The 15,337-nt window shown below is 36.9% G+C and overlaps 1 protein-coding gene across 1 annotated transcript in view; it reads right to left on the bottom strand.

Moving 5' to 3' along the window:
- Nucleotides 1-12,366, bottom strand: part of SEMA3A (semaphorin 3A) — a 281,004-nt gene extending 268,638 nt beyond the window's left edge. Inside the window, exon 1 of the mRNA XM_017807832.1 lies at nt 12,270-12,366. The gene's annotated coding sequence lies outside the window, so the exon portion shown is untranslated. The remainder of the gene's footprint in view (nt 1-12,269) is intronic.
- Nucleotides 12,367-15,337: the final 2,971 nt, after the last annotated feature.

The raw sequence follows: 15,337 nt of genomic DNA on the forward strand, positions 1-15,337 counted from the left end.
GTTCTGGAGTTTATAATTGTATTTTCATTATTATTGATAAGTATTTCCTCTGGCACAAAGAAATAAAAGTGCTTTGGTTTTGAGTTAAGCCCCAGGATTGCACCAAATAGTCTGGCAATTTTGCATGCCAAAACTGCAGGCTGTTGATGTGTGGCAAATGGTAGATGAAATACAGAGGACCTGGAAGCGAGAAGAAATCTCTGCCTGAGCTATTTCATCCACCACATGTGGTGCCACTTTACTCAACAAAAACAGTTTATTTCATTATGTACTTCTTTAGTTTTCTTCTTGTTCCATCTAGATCTAGAGAATTTTTGCTTTATTTGGGATATAACAATTTTGAAAATGTTGTTCTAGTTAATTTTTTGATAAAGTGCCCAGAAGCTTTTGCTCTGATGGAAGAGAGCTTCATAGTGTAAAAATTTTAGCATTTAAAATCAAGTTTCTGTCTTACAAACATTTACAAACATGCTCAATTCAGAGGTAGTCAACCTAAAATTTCTGAACTATGAATGTTTTGCAAGCATATGGTATGAACAGATGATATAGGACAAGATAATAGGAGTTTGTAAAAACAGACTAGTATTATCATGGCTGAGTTGTAAAGTTATCCATCTACTGAATCCAAGAAACTACTATAACCCACTTTGCTACATAGAGTTACTGTATATAATTATTATAAATGTGGTTATTAATTTACACTTTAAACACGATGACTATATATTTATTGTTAGTGATGTTTCTTGGAATCTATTCCAGGAATAAAGACTAAGAATTTTTTTTTTTAACTGTTTCATCATCATCATCATCATCATGGCTAGGTTTTGCGAACAAAGATTTAGGAAGGCTCTATCCACGTTTGTTACAGGCACGCTGGTGACTTATGAGGCCAATACCAAATAGACATATCCAATTGCAAAAGGCACAGCAGAAAGACTCCTTAGGTGGTGTATTCAGCAGGATATGATTCTTTCTGCGCTGTCTTTTCTCCTTGAGAGTGATCCTGCGTGTGTTCTCAAAGGAAACGGCAGTGTTATAGATGGTGTGTCTCCAGGCCTCCCGGTTTGAGGCCAAAGTAGACCAGTTATGATGATCAATGTGGCAGAGGCTGAGATGTTGTTTCAGGGAGTCCTTGTATCTTTTCTTCGGGGCTCCTCTCTTGCAGCAGCCAGTGGCAAGTTCACCATAAAGCAAGATCTTAGGGAGGCGGTGGTCCTTCATCCTTGAAACGTGCCCTGCCCAGCGCAGCTGCGTTCTCAGCAACATGGCATCAATACTTGTGACTGCTGCTTGTTCTAAAACGGATGTATTGGTCACATAATCTGACCAGTGGATGTTTAGGATTGTAAGGAGACAGCACTGATGGAAGCGTTCTAGGAGTCGCAGGTGGTGGCGGTAGATGACCCATGATTCTATTCCATATAAGAGAGTAGACAACACTATGGCTCTGTAAACACTGATCTTGGTACTTTTCTTCAGGTGTTTATTTCACCATACTCTTTTATGGAGTTTTCCAAAAGCACTGTATGCCTTTGCTAACCTGTTGTCTATCTCCCCATCAATCTTACCATCTGAGGAGATGAGGCTACCTAGGTAATTAAACTGGTGGTAAACAGTTAAATTAAACTAAGTTTAATTTAGTTTAATTTAACTGTTGACCATCAATTTAATTGTATAGAACTATGTTTTGGATTTGTGCAAGAAACAATGTTAACAATTAAGAGATGTTTTTGTTATTGCTGAGCAATGCTTACACACAAAGGCCTCCTCTGCTTCTCAACTCACTCTGCCAGCAAGGAGGCTGGGTGTGCACAAGGAGCTGGAAGGGGACACAGCTGACCACAGCTGACCCAAGGAATATTCCAGACCGTATAGAGTATAAAAGTGGGGGGAAAAGAAGAGAGGGACATTCAGAGTTATGTAATTTGTCTTGCCAAGTCACCATTACATGTGATGCACCCCTGCTTTCCTGAGTTTGACTGAACACCTGCCTGCCCGTGGGAAGTGGTGAATGAATTCCTTGATTTCCTTTGCTTGTACATGAAGCTTTTACTTTACCTATTGAACTGTCTTTATCTCAACTCACAAGTTTTCCCACTTTTACTCTTCCAGTTCTCTCTCCCATCCCATCAGAGGAGATCGAGCAAGGGACTGTGTGGGGATGAGTTCAAGTTGGGGTTAAACCAGAACAGTGAAAGAGAGCATAGTGAACTAAATCTTATGTCTGAGAACATTTCGAGCACTGAAACTAGGAAAACTAAGAAATTAATGTGATACCACAGATATCAAGAAGACACAAATGAGCGATTGAATAGGTTTCTGTTGTACTATGTAAATAAAAAGGTGATTTCTACATTTCAGATAAAAAAGGCTCTAGAAAGAAGCAATCAAAGATGATGAGGCATGATCCAATTTTTCAGCAGGATTGTTGGAGATATTATGTTTTATTATATTTCCAGAACAATAGAGACCACTATTGTTATCCATTTTAAACTCTCACATCATAAACTAAAGAATTTAGCCAATGATTTTGCAGTGTGCACATAATTTTTGATTGAACCAGTACATATCTTTCAGCAAGATATCCTAAAAGGCTCAACATGCTGAAGAGCAATACCTAGGTTATTAATAAACCACTCTATTAAGCTATTATACTGCTTTTTCTACAGTTTCAGCCCTTGGATCTAGTTATATATTCCACTGGATTAAAGACTCCCCTGCAATTTTAACTACGTCATGGGCCAGTAAGAATTGCTGATGACTTAAGAGAAAATAGTCCAGGATATTAAGTGTGGAATAGCAGATTTAGGCAAATAGGAGGACTCAGAAAAAAATGAGAGGAAATATGTGATGTCAGTTTTGTGAAATAAATTCTCATCACAGGAGAAACATGACAAAAGAAATCACATTTTTACCAGATGCATGAAAAGCAAAACATATGGCTTGTTTGTCTCACATTTTTTGCATATTTCTTCTGTGTTGACAGACAGGTTTGAGAAGATGGAAAGTGCCTTTCTTTTCAGTGAAATGTCCATATACATTTTATATTTCTTACTACTATTTTTGCCAGTTTGAAAAGGACTGTTTCAAATGGTTAAAATTATTCCAAGGAAAATTAAAGCCAGGTATACATTGGAAAAATTCAAGAACAATCCAGGAATGTTAATGAAGTCCTCTTATTTTATAAAATATATCTTTTTGGAGGATTTTTTTTCAAAATTCCTGGGGAGAGAGGTTTAGCAATGAAAGAAAACATTGCTTATATATCCCTTTATTTATTAAGTTATAAGAAAATCTATTCAGCCTTTGCTTTTATTTCCTCAATTTTTTAACTACAAATCCTATTCTTTTTAAGGGCAGTGATCAAAACATTTTCGAGAAAGTAGCTTCTTATTTTTTAAGATAATTTTAACTTAAAATTGGAAAAGAAAAAAACCCAAACTTGTATTGTTGCTCTACCTTCCCACAGTATATTCAGACATTAATTACTGCTGGTTAAATTAATGCTGGTTAAAAAGTTAAGGTGAATTTCTGATCCACCTGATCCACAGTAGAAGAAAAACAACCAAATTTTTCTTCAGTCATGAGTGTGACAGTGCCTAAATGTAGATGCCTGGTCCTGGGAATAGACTTCACAGATGGGCTCCCAAGTTTGTCTCAGTCAAAGGAGATATTTTGGCAGCTGAGAGTGGGCTCTGCAATTCACAAAGTGTTGGGCAATAGGACAGCAAAACAGCAAAGAAGTCTGTCCTCTGCAAGGCCTGAAGTATGTCTGTCCCTTGAGCAGGTGGTCTTGCTTCTTAAATCCTCACCTTGTGTCCTGGGAACACAGGATCAAAGTGTTTGAACTTTCAAGTTCAAAACACCTCCATTTGGGCATAAAGCACAGCTATATGAGCCCATACCTGTGTTCTTCCAAGACCTTTCATTTCAAGGAAATCTTGTTAGCAGCACAGAGAACTTGGCTTAACTCCTCATTTTAACAGGGCCTGGGTACTGGAAGTAAAGAATGTAGATGCAAAGCTTTTTACAAAGAAGTAGTTAAAGGCAGGATTTATTTATAAATATTAATTCCATGGCCTGTTCTTTCCTTTTTTGATTTTTTCTAGTTTGTTTCTTGTATTGTCATTTTTGAAGCAGACTTTTATTTTAGAGATATGTGAAACTGCAACTCAAAAAGGGGACACTTATGGGTACCCAGAATGATGACAATAACGATTTTTATTATTATGAAGCTGAGATGAGAAACGATAATTAGTAATTAATAATTAATCTCCAACACATATGTTGGCAGTTAAAGTAGAATAACTACTATGGATTAAAAACCAAAAGAACCATGCAAGTCATGTAACAAGGAAAGAATTAGTCTATACATCAGGAAGATATTTAAACAAGCATCTGGCTTAAGAGATATCCACTGAAATGCACTGCTTAAAAACAGGAGCACAACCGGGTCTGTGAGATAAACTAGCAACTGATAGGACTATTCATGTTTATAAGTATTTAAATACCTTTGGGGTAACCAGGGATATGTTTTGCATGAAGGATTAACTTAAAATTCAGTTAATGGGTATTCTTTCAGCCAAGTATTTTAACATTATGCAGCAACCATAATAAGAATCTGTCTGAGAACAAGTCCTGTAAAAACTGAATAAGGGTCCTGAGATCTGTGCCTTTGTATGATACCTTTATAAATCACTCCTGCAGAACCAAGTCAGCATCCTGCTATGCACAGCTGCTGGTCCAGAGAAGTTCAAATAAAAAAAAAAGTATAGAAAAAAATTAATGTGGAAAAACACTATACAGCTGAAAAATTAGGCAAGCACAGTTTGTACTGGATCATTAGTCATGTATTGGCAAGTCTTGATTATCCAGGGTGTCACCAGCTCAGAAGTCATTTGACATTCTGATTTAGCCTGTAAATACCCAGTCACATGCTAAATAAAACAGTCATTTTTGCTCATGTTATTTCAGCACAAGATTCTTTAGCTATTTATAAACTGCGAATGTTTTGGAATTTCAGCATACAGAACAACTGAAGAAACAAACCCTTAACTATGACAGTAATAAACTACTCTTCTCCCACAAAACAGGTTATCTATGTGCATCAGTCTGCCCTGTTGATCACACTTCGTTTTAGCTGTCGTTAGCTTTCTGTATCTTTTCTTGGCTCAGCTCAACAAAGTTCATTGGATTGCAATTAAAGGTTAACATAAATTAAAAAATCTTCCATAAATAAAAATAAGTAATGAAATTTTGGTTAAAAAACAACTTCCTTTCAGAGAATGCCCAAGAAAACTCCTGCTCCATGGACGTGGACAGAAATGGTACTTTTGGAGTGAGCAAATGAGCTTTACAAACTGGGCAGATAATAGCATTATGCAAACAGTTAATACTTTTTGGAATTTAGGAATTACCAGAATACTGAATTGAATAAAGTTTAGTCCAATGCACATATACAGAAGATGAGCAAGGTATGCTTTATCCATTTACAAAATGAATGAAGTTTCTACTGTTTCTCCAGATGCATTACATTAAAAGGACATCCAGCCAAGGAGATTGTTCCAGACTGCTAAAAGCAAATACTCCATTAAAAGCAGATTAACACTGAAAGCACAATTGTTCTGCGCATTTTTCTTAAAGATTTTAATGTCACCTACTAGGGTGCAAAATACAGATGATGACTGGAAATGTTAGGTCAGGGACTAAGGGTGAATTCAAGGTGTCTTAAGAATAGAAAGAAAGAAAAAAACACTGAGTATACCTGGCCAGAAAATCTATAAGATGAATTGGTATCATGACATAGTTTCTGCTTTTCCTTTAGGGATAGTGTACTTATTAATAACTAGAAAATATCAATGCAAGATCTGAAATGAGAAAAGTGGTGGGGGTTTTTTTCCTCTGATCAGAATTAAATAATATCTACAGGGAAATGCAAGGGTCTAGATTATATTCACTGTAAAACAGGCAAGGAATTGTATTCAAAATTGAAAATGGGGAGAATATATTAACATAGGTTCATGACAGTTGGATAGCTAGAGAGAGACGATGGGTTTTCTAGTATTTGTATTCTTTAAAAACTGTTCTAGATTAATAGGCTTTTATTGCCAATGGTTTGACATTCCTAGATATTTATTAGTTTTCCCTCAAATATTTAGGAGATAGTTAAGAATTATTGAGATTTCATTTTATTGGCAATTCAAGACCCATTTCTAAAATATTGGAATGTACTCTGTGTTTCAGGGAGAAATCACAAGAGCAGGAAATCTTGCTGGCAAAGTATTTTTATGACAATAAATGAAAAAATCTTTTAGTCTGAGAGGAATTTGTAAAGGTGCTTACCTGCCTTTAGATAAAAGGCATGCTATGTCTTTAGAAGTACAGGAACGACAAAAATGAGGAATAATACTTAGAAACAAAAGCAGTAGACAAATAGCTACTTGCATTATTCATGAATGGTCATTTGACTCAGAGGTCAGAGTTTTGATCTCTATCCACCAATTGTAATAGCTCAAATAACAACAGCACGCTGCAATCACAGAGTAATATGGCAGTAAAAGTAAAACATACTGATACTTGACAATAGTTTGGAATAGTAAAGTCGTACAACGATATGGCAAGTTAGGTCAATGTCTAGTTAGGAGCTATAACTGTTTACGAGCCTGTCTGGAAAAGCTGTTTTTGATGTTTACGCTAAAGGTTCTTGGTGAGCAGAGATTTGGCCAGACTGGTGGAAAAAATTCAGCTTTTAGAATGGTTTCCAGCCCTTATATTTTTGTTCATGGAGGATGATTGACCACTAGGACTGGAGAGCAGCCCTTGGGTTTATGATTTAGGCATTACAAAGACAGTTAGAGAGGTAGCTGCAGATCCAGTGCTAGTGATTTTAGGCTGTGTTCTTATTTTGAAAGGTCCTCAAATAGAGTTTTTCTGACCAGCCCTTTAGTCCGGTTCTTTAGAAACACATACCTGTTTCTGCCCTTTTTCCTCTTGGTTACAATGTTATTTGCTTTAAGAAGTCCAAAAAAAGACTTTAACAATAATGCTGAGTGTTCCTGTCTTCCTGTCACCTGTGGCTTAAGTAATACAGTGAATGTATATTTGGAGCACAGAAAAAACCTCAGTAGAACCAAAGCTAGACATTCAAAAGTCCATGCCATGTTTATGTAGTATTTTCTAATATTTCACATGCAATTACATTTAGTGTCTGGCTGCCCTTTAACTTACCTGCCTCCACTGTGGTTTCCCTAGTCAATAATTTAAACATAGAAAAAGAAGAAATGTTTTTTATCTCTGTCTGTTTCATGGATTTTAGGAGCTGAGTCAAAGTGAATTTACCAACGGGCCAGACAAGGATGTACAAAGATGAAAATAGATTTTGGACCTGTTATTTAATTCAAGAAGCATCTGCAGGTGGTGAAAATTAAACATTATCCTCTATCCTGGGTTTTACTGGACTTGACATTTTTTTTCCTTCTCTAGTGAAAATAAAGCTTCAGCAATCACTGCTAGTCTAAACTGAGGTCTTGTTTTTAGAAAGAGATAGCTCTAAAAATTAAACTTTATTATCAGATCTTTTTTTTTTTGCTAAAGTTGAGGGCTTTTAGACATATAGTTATATAGCTTGCAACAGAATTTGAGTTGGTCATAGCATTCTTGCATGGATCATATCATTAATTTTCTGAAGTATGAGGACATCCAGGTTCAGTCCTCATTTTAATAAATGGGAAGTGACTATATTGTCTTGTTTTTCCTTAACTGCACATGATTTGGCTGCATGTCCCTTTGCAAGAACAAACTGTTTAAATCAAATTATGGAATATATACCAACAGCAGTGGTAAAGTTACTTCAAAGTATGTGCAGAAAAATATCTGGCCTACTGCCTTTTCCCCGGAGAAGATGGGGAACAGCTGTTTGGCCAGTGAACTTTGGCCACTGAGCTCGGAGGGCCATGCACAGCCCCGTGCAGAGGTGGCGGATGCTGATGCTGTTGCTGCAACTTATGCTACTCAGTTCTTACTTTGTGGTGGCATTTGTCTAAACAGGAAGTAGAGATATATGGAATTACATCTTTTTGGGTATCAAAAGATGCCTCCAGTTTTCAGTAAGCTGCAGCTTAGGTACAGTCAACATAGTCTTGTGAGATCTTAACCTAGACTATAGACATGATTGGTTAAGATTCCTCTTATAATTTAGTTTTGAGCTAACCATCTTTGGATTCAGTCATGGTCAAAAGGAAGGAGTAGAAACTTGTACAGTATGAGTCATGTTTTGGTAAATAACTTATTAAAATAGGTCAGATAAATAACTCTCTAGAAGTGGGGGGGTTTGTCAGTCTATATCAATTAATACATGTGTATCCATATTGCAAGCATTTAATGTCAGTTCAGATGAATCCCAATATTTGTGCAGAAAATGCTCACAACGACTCCGTGAGACTGGAAATTAGATAAATTAAAGATGATTAAAATTATTCTTTTAAAAGTTCACATGAAGTAGGCATAGCAAACCTGAGCCTGAAAGTTTAGATAATGAAGATACTACAAGTGTGTATGTATGTGCATTTTCAAATGACGTTTTTTACTGCTGTATGTTGTTTACATACAACAAACGTAAATGGGGGCAAATATTAGCATGTTGCTCTAAATCAGCATTTAGTATGGGACATTGGCCAGGGGCAGATGTTTAGAAATAAGTGTATGAAGCTTCCTGATAGACAGTTATACCAAAAATTTTCAATGGGAAATTTCTCCTTACCCTCTACCAGTGTATAGTGTGTTGATGATCTGCACAATAAGGGATCTGAAAAAAAAAGGACTAACTGGATGAGAATCTCACTTGACAAAGGAGGTTCACATGAATTTCTACTGGACTTCTGATCTACTCAATGAGAAGAATAAAGACTAAAAAATAAACTACTAAACTACTTGCCTATGTTTTTGTCTTGCTGTTCTGCTGTTAATTCTTCCATGCAAACAGGCAGACCAATACCCAGGTTTTGTATTGCTGTGTTGGTATGTTAAGATATTATTATAGGATTTATTTAAATTAATAAAGTATTTGGTTTAAAAAGTAATATATTATTAACTACCATTTTCCTTCTTTGGTTAGGAGAAAGGAAGAGTTCACGGCCTTTAACTTGGGTGACGTGGTGGTATTAGAAATGTGTTTGAGAAAACAGCTTAACTGTTTGCTATATAAAGTTGGTAAACAAATCCCACTTGGATAACAAGCAGACTACAGAGCTTTGGCAGCCTTGCTCTTGCATTATTTTTGCCTTGTCTTGTTTTTTTAATTAAATGAAGCAAGGCAGAGCATTCAGAGCATGACTCAAGCTATTGCTAAAAGTATTAAATTAGATTAGTTTGGCATTTAAGTCCCGGCAATTTTGACTCAAATGCTTGGACTGTAGAGAAGGGAAGCCTTGAGGAATGAGGCTGAAGTCATTCCTTGTGAAAAGTCAAGTCCACATACTAAGCATCAACGCAGAATATTCTTCTCAACGCCGTTTCTCTGTCATCCATATGTCTTGGTTATGCAGTATGTTTTAGCAAGACAGTTTATTAGATGTTTCTGCACATAATTTGGGAGGGAGCAGGAGACAGGAAATTACAGGGCGTTATACATAGGGTGTGTGTAGAGCGAAGGCTTTTTTTTTTCATGGTACCAAATGTCCTTTTTCAGAATGTCTCAATCCACTGTGCCTGTTCTACTACAATATTAGGAGCTCATCTTGCATCTGTTCCCATTCTGTACACCACAGAGTGCACCAACAGGAGGTTTCCAAAAAAAGGACACTTGTTTTTTCATAGGGTTGGAGGAGGTACCTACATTAAAGGCTATCTAAAATAATTTAAATTTCTCTATATGATACCAGAAATAAAAAGAACCACAGTTCATAAATTGCAAAGATCCTTTTTCGCCTGTGAAGAGACTATGCTTCTTTTTTTATTTTCCCTTTGCTTTTCTTCCTGATGGATGCAAGGTCCAGAACTGTAGTCTTAATATAAGGTGAAGAGGCAGAAACATTTAGAAAAAGCAGAGGATGACATAAGGCTTAAAGGTTAAGTAGGTTCAGCCCCCCTGATTAAAAAAATAAAAAGTCATCCACCTTATACAGGAACATAATGACCTTTCATTTATTTACCACTGTCTGACAGCAAACCCTCTGTGCCTTCAGATGTTTGCAGAGCAGAGCACCCAGCTCTGACCTCACTTCTTACTGAGACTTTCCTGCTACTCTACTGCCAATATTTACCAACCATGGCTACTAATGCTTGCAAGGCCACATGCTTTTTTCTGCAAGGAACTCTGTCTAATTTGGGAGGAAAATCCCATTTTATGTAAAAATTTCCACTGATATGAATAAATCTAAGTATGGATATAAAACATTTTTATCAGAATGGAAAGTGTCTTAGCCCTATGATTTATTTTTGACAGTATATCTTATCATACCCCATGCTACTCTATGCTTAAATTACCTTCAACTAGGAATGTAATTTTACAGCCTAGGTATGTGACAACAGGATTTTCATTTATTACTTGTCAATTGTAAAGTATATGTTATTATCAGGCAGCAAGTAACTGACCTTAAGATGTCCAGTGATGGGATTTTGCTATACTGGATAAATTTTAAATGTATCCCTTTAAAATACCAATATTAGGCTTATTCCCATTGTATCAAAGATGTAAGAAAAGTTACTGTCTTCATATGCAGCAGTAATGGGGATAAAGAAAAAGGAAAAAGACATTACCTAACACCTTTCTCTTCTTCCCAGGAAAGAAAACAAGGAAAAAAATAAAATTAAACAAAAAACCCCAAACAATAACAGCCATCAACCAACCAAACAAACCAACAAAAAACCCCAAACCAGACAGACTAATCTCAAGATATATGAAGAATTTTCCACATCCGTGACTATGATGGGAAACTGTTTCATTTAGCCACTGATTCTTCACCCATATAAGCACATCACTGTTCATCATAGCCTGTTGAGGACCAGTGTTTTTAAGTCTAATACATTATTGGTACTCCTTTCACTTTTACAAATTGTGAAGAAGTTAATCTATTCCAAACAACACTAGTAAAAAAGATAATATTGAAATCAGGATTACACTATAATAATTTGTTGGGCCAGACTAAAAGTAAGAAAAGAGCATGCATCCAGAAAACTAAATTTGTGATAAAAGTGATTTTAAATGAGTGTCTGCAGAGCTATTCCAAGAGCCTTTTTTTGGAATATGTAAGAAACAAGTGCTCTATTAAAGGAGCAGAAAGCAATTCAAAGACTGCAGCAAATCAATATTTTCTTCCATAAAAAATCATGACAACAAACCTAAACCAAATCTTAAGAACTAAACTAACAAACAAAAAAACTCCACAAAAACAATACCACCTAAAATTTTTAAAACTTCAGTGCTGTTACATGCTGTGCTGTCCATCACACAGGGTATGAAGGATTAACAAAGGTCTCATGTTAATGAGGTAACTAGAGAATCAGCAGAAATGAAGCCCATCTATGTCCCAGTTTCCCAGTTAAAGCAGCAACCCTACCTTGCTATCCTAGCAGGTAGGCAATTCATGTGGATAGTAACTATAGCAAATACCTTTTTCCTACTCCTGGAATATCCTACAGGGACAGTGACTGTGTTAATGCTCCAGACTGAAGCTCCCTTCTGGCTGCAGAGCTCCACGTGATGAGACACCATGCATTGTACTGGGTCACTGCTGGTGAAGGACACAGCCCGGCTCAAACGAGAAGTTCTGAAAGCAAGTGCAGCAGGCACGGTGGGGACAGGACACTGCTTTGCACCGGGTCAGTGTTTGTGAAGGACATAGCCTGGCTCAAACAAGAAATCTGGAATGCAACCTGCCTGATCATCCAGCTGCTGCCAACAGCCCTCCCTGTGCAGGTAAGCTATTGGTACCGCTGCTTAGAAAGCAATCATCATGAAATTATCCAGCAACTGACAGTCAAAAGTACTCGGTTAATAAAAGAGACATTGTTAAATTAAATGGGTGTAGAGCAGATAGTCTGAGTACCTCTAGCTATGTTCTCAGGCTGACATGCACTATTTAAAAAAGCTATTCTGCACTGTGCACAAACTGCAAATAAGACTCAGTAGCTTTAGAGAGAGTTAACACACAGAAAATTACTTTTAAATGGCTTAGCATTATGACAGGTAGAGCTTCAAACATTTAAATCAAAGATTACTTTCCATAAAAAGAAGTTTAAAAACCAAGCTGAGATTAGTAAAAATTACCTACTTTTTCTTCCATTATGATAAATCCTCAGCTTGTTCCTGGAGAGATCTAATGTGCCTGAATGCTGTGGAGTAGAAATGTCTCCACCTACACAAGGAACTCTGCAATGTTTCTTCGTGCAGGGCTGTGCTGGGCGCTGACCCATGGTGAAGGTTGGCTCCTCGCATCATCAATCAAGGAGGCTATTTGGACACCAAGGTGTATGGACAGCCTCATTAACTCTCTCTCCACCAGAACAATTTACTAAATATAGAAGCTTACCACATTTTTTCTTTGGAAAATTGGTTGTAAACAGAGAAACACAAAAGCCACAAGTAGCGGTAAATGTTTTCATTCTAAATTTGTGTATAGCTATTTTTAACTCAGACAGGACCTGTTTTTTGAAAGCAAGCAAGAGGGAATTGCTATAAAGAGCCACTTTCCTATTCAGACCAACTTATGTACAAAATACTTGCATTGACATTATTCTTCATCTACACTGTGGGTGCACTCAGATAAAGGATTTTATTCAGGAACATTCACGTTGAGCTAAGAAAAATTTCCTTGTGTAACCTTCTGTGCTTCATCTGGTTAAAAGAACATGGGGGGCTGCTTTCATTAGCTAAGCAAGTTGGATAGAGATATTGTGCTGATACTGGTTGCTTAGGTATCAAGTCTCAAGTCCAACTACAGTAATCTAATAACACCACAGGCAAGCTATATTCAGGCAGTTCAACAGCACAGAAAGAAGTCAAGAAGTCCAAGACTTTGATGTACTTTTAGGTAAAGAGCTTTGTGTGTTTTAAAAAGAAAGGGACATTGTATGTCCTTTACCATTTCTAAAGATGCATTGTTCTCTGTGGAATGGATATTGCTGTCTTGTGCATCAGCATTACACCTACGTAATTCCAAAGCTGTGCTGGACTTCCACTGAGGCTGATGACAAGAGATTCAGGCCCCAAATCTAAAATCCAGTACATTCTCAACACAGAAGTGCTTAACTTCTAAGACATATGACTATAGCTGTCTCTAAACCAGCTGTCTCTGCTGATGTGTTGGCACAGCACCATCACTGCGTGTAGAGCTACAGACGCTTACATAAAATGAAGATCAGACTTCCTTTTGCACTTGAGCAAAGATGAGAGCTGTTAGCCAATGTATAAGAGGTAGATTGGGATATAGCAATGTTTCTTGGCTAACTAAAGTGAGCTATATGGTTTTGAAATTATAAAGTCTGAAAAGTAGGATTTAATACAAGTGACACTGTGAGCATTTAAGGATTCTGAGCATTACTCTGGTTAAACAGAAATTTAAAGCCTGGATGGCAAAACCAACCCTTTCTTGCAGAAGACGTTGCCCAAAATAAATGCTGAGAAGGAATCCCTCCTCTGGGACACATAACTTCTGCACAGTCATTTTCCCAGGGGAAGGGTACAGGCAGATGGTTGTAAATCCTCTGGCTTCTTTCCCCACGAACCTTACTTCAGAGGACTCTTTGCTAGAAGGCGGATTGAGCAACCACAGAGCTACACTTTTCTCTGCAAGTAGCTGCTCCAAACAGAAGGGAAGCACATGGTTCTGCTGAATTCCCAGCTGTCCATCAACTTTTGGTTTAGGCTGGAGAATTTGGCTCTGAGGAAATGTGTTTAAATTCATCCTATCCTCTGGTGGATAAAAACAGCCATGCCTGTGTTACCTTGTGTAGTAGAGTAAATAATCACTGGAAAGCTGGCAATTGTAGTTAAATGAAGGGCAACATTTTCAGAGAGAAGAAAAAGTTGATGACTTCCTGGCCCTGAGTTTTGTATATTTCTCTACGTTTATTACTCTGTTGAAACGTTTCCTCAAACCAGAATGATGCAACACATAATCTCTTGTTCAGCTGAAACCATAGATGGCAGAGAATACAGGGAATACAGCTCTAATCAAAGAAAATAGGAGTAGTCATTGGATATGATCAGGTAGTCTGGTTATTTTATAGCTATTCTGGCCTCAAGGAAACAGATTTCTTTCCAAACAGAACCTGTTAGAATACAGACATTTTTTGACATTCTAAAAGTCTGTGTTTGTTTGATCCTGACCAAAAATCCGAGTGTATATTCACAGAAGGAAAGCACACATCTGCCACGACAGGCATGTTTACAATCATTTTAATGACACCATTAGATTCTGTTTGCCAGCGTTCACTTATTTCAGGCTTTTATATAAAAAACATGTGAGATAAGTTTACCACCTGTGCACAATGGAAACAACACATTTAAATGAATAATTTTAATGGTTAAATAATGACAAAGCTAAATAGTTTTCTTCTGTTCACCAACATAATTGTGGGAGCACAATTATGTTTACCCAGGATACACAAAGTTTTTGTGTTCCTGCAAAAGGTTTATTTTCCATTAAGCCTAGGCTAAGAATTACTCCAAACAATACTTAGCATACTTGAAAAATACACAAAGATGCTTTAAAGATGGGATATTTCAGGAAGTTTTTCAGGTGACAGGTGGGATTAGTTTCAAATGAGAAATCCAGTCGTAAAATACACCTGAAAACATCTATCTATTATGTTAAGCTCCTCTGAATTTAATTGTTTTAAGAAAGTTAAAGAGCTTGTCTTTGAGGGCTTTATGTTGTTCCCATTGATGTCACTGGTTAAATTCATGATTCTAGGGGGCACAATTTTAATTAAAAAAGAAATAGAGGCGGTGTCACACAAAAAATCAGAGGGATTGAAGATACGATAACAGCTTTCCATTGCTGATGTGATGAAATTCCTGGTGTTGTATTAGTTAAGATAAACACAAACTCATCCTCCTTACTCGGATCTTAATTGTACTGCTACTAAATGTCCCCACACCTCAGGCATCAACTATGCCTTACTGTGCAAGATAATCAAAGAAAAAAAATAAAGATGTGTCAGACACACAAAAGTTTAACTTCAAATCCATGAGGGTGTTTAATTCTCATCAACTGGATGGATATTTATAGTCTAATTATCAAACATGTAATTAGCACTCCTTCTGGAGAGAGAACAGAACAGGGGATTACATGTGATATTGCTGAGATGTTAGAAGAGGATGTGTGCTACACAATCC

This window comes from Lepidothrix coronata, unplaced genomic scaffold, assembly GCF_001604755.1.
Source record: "Lepidothrix coronata isolate B3197 unplaced genomic scaffold, Lepidothrix_coronata-1.0 Scaffold20, whole genome shotgun sequence".
NCBI lineage: Eukaryota > Metazoa > Chordata > Aves > Passeriformes > Pipridae > Lepidothrix > Lepidothrix coronata.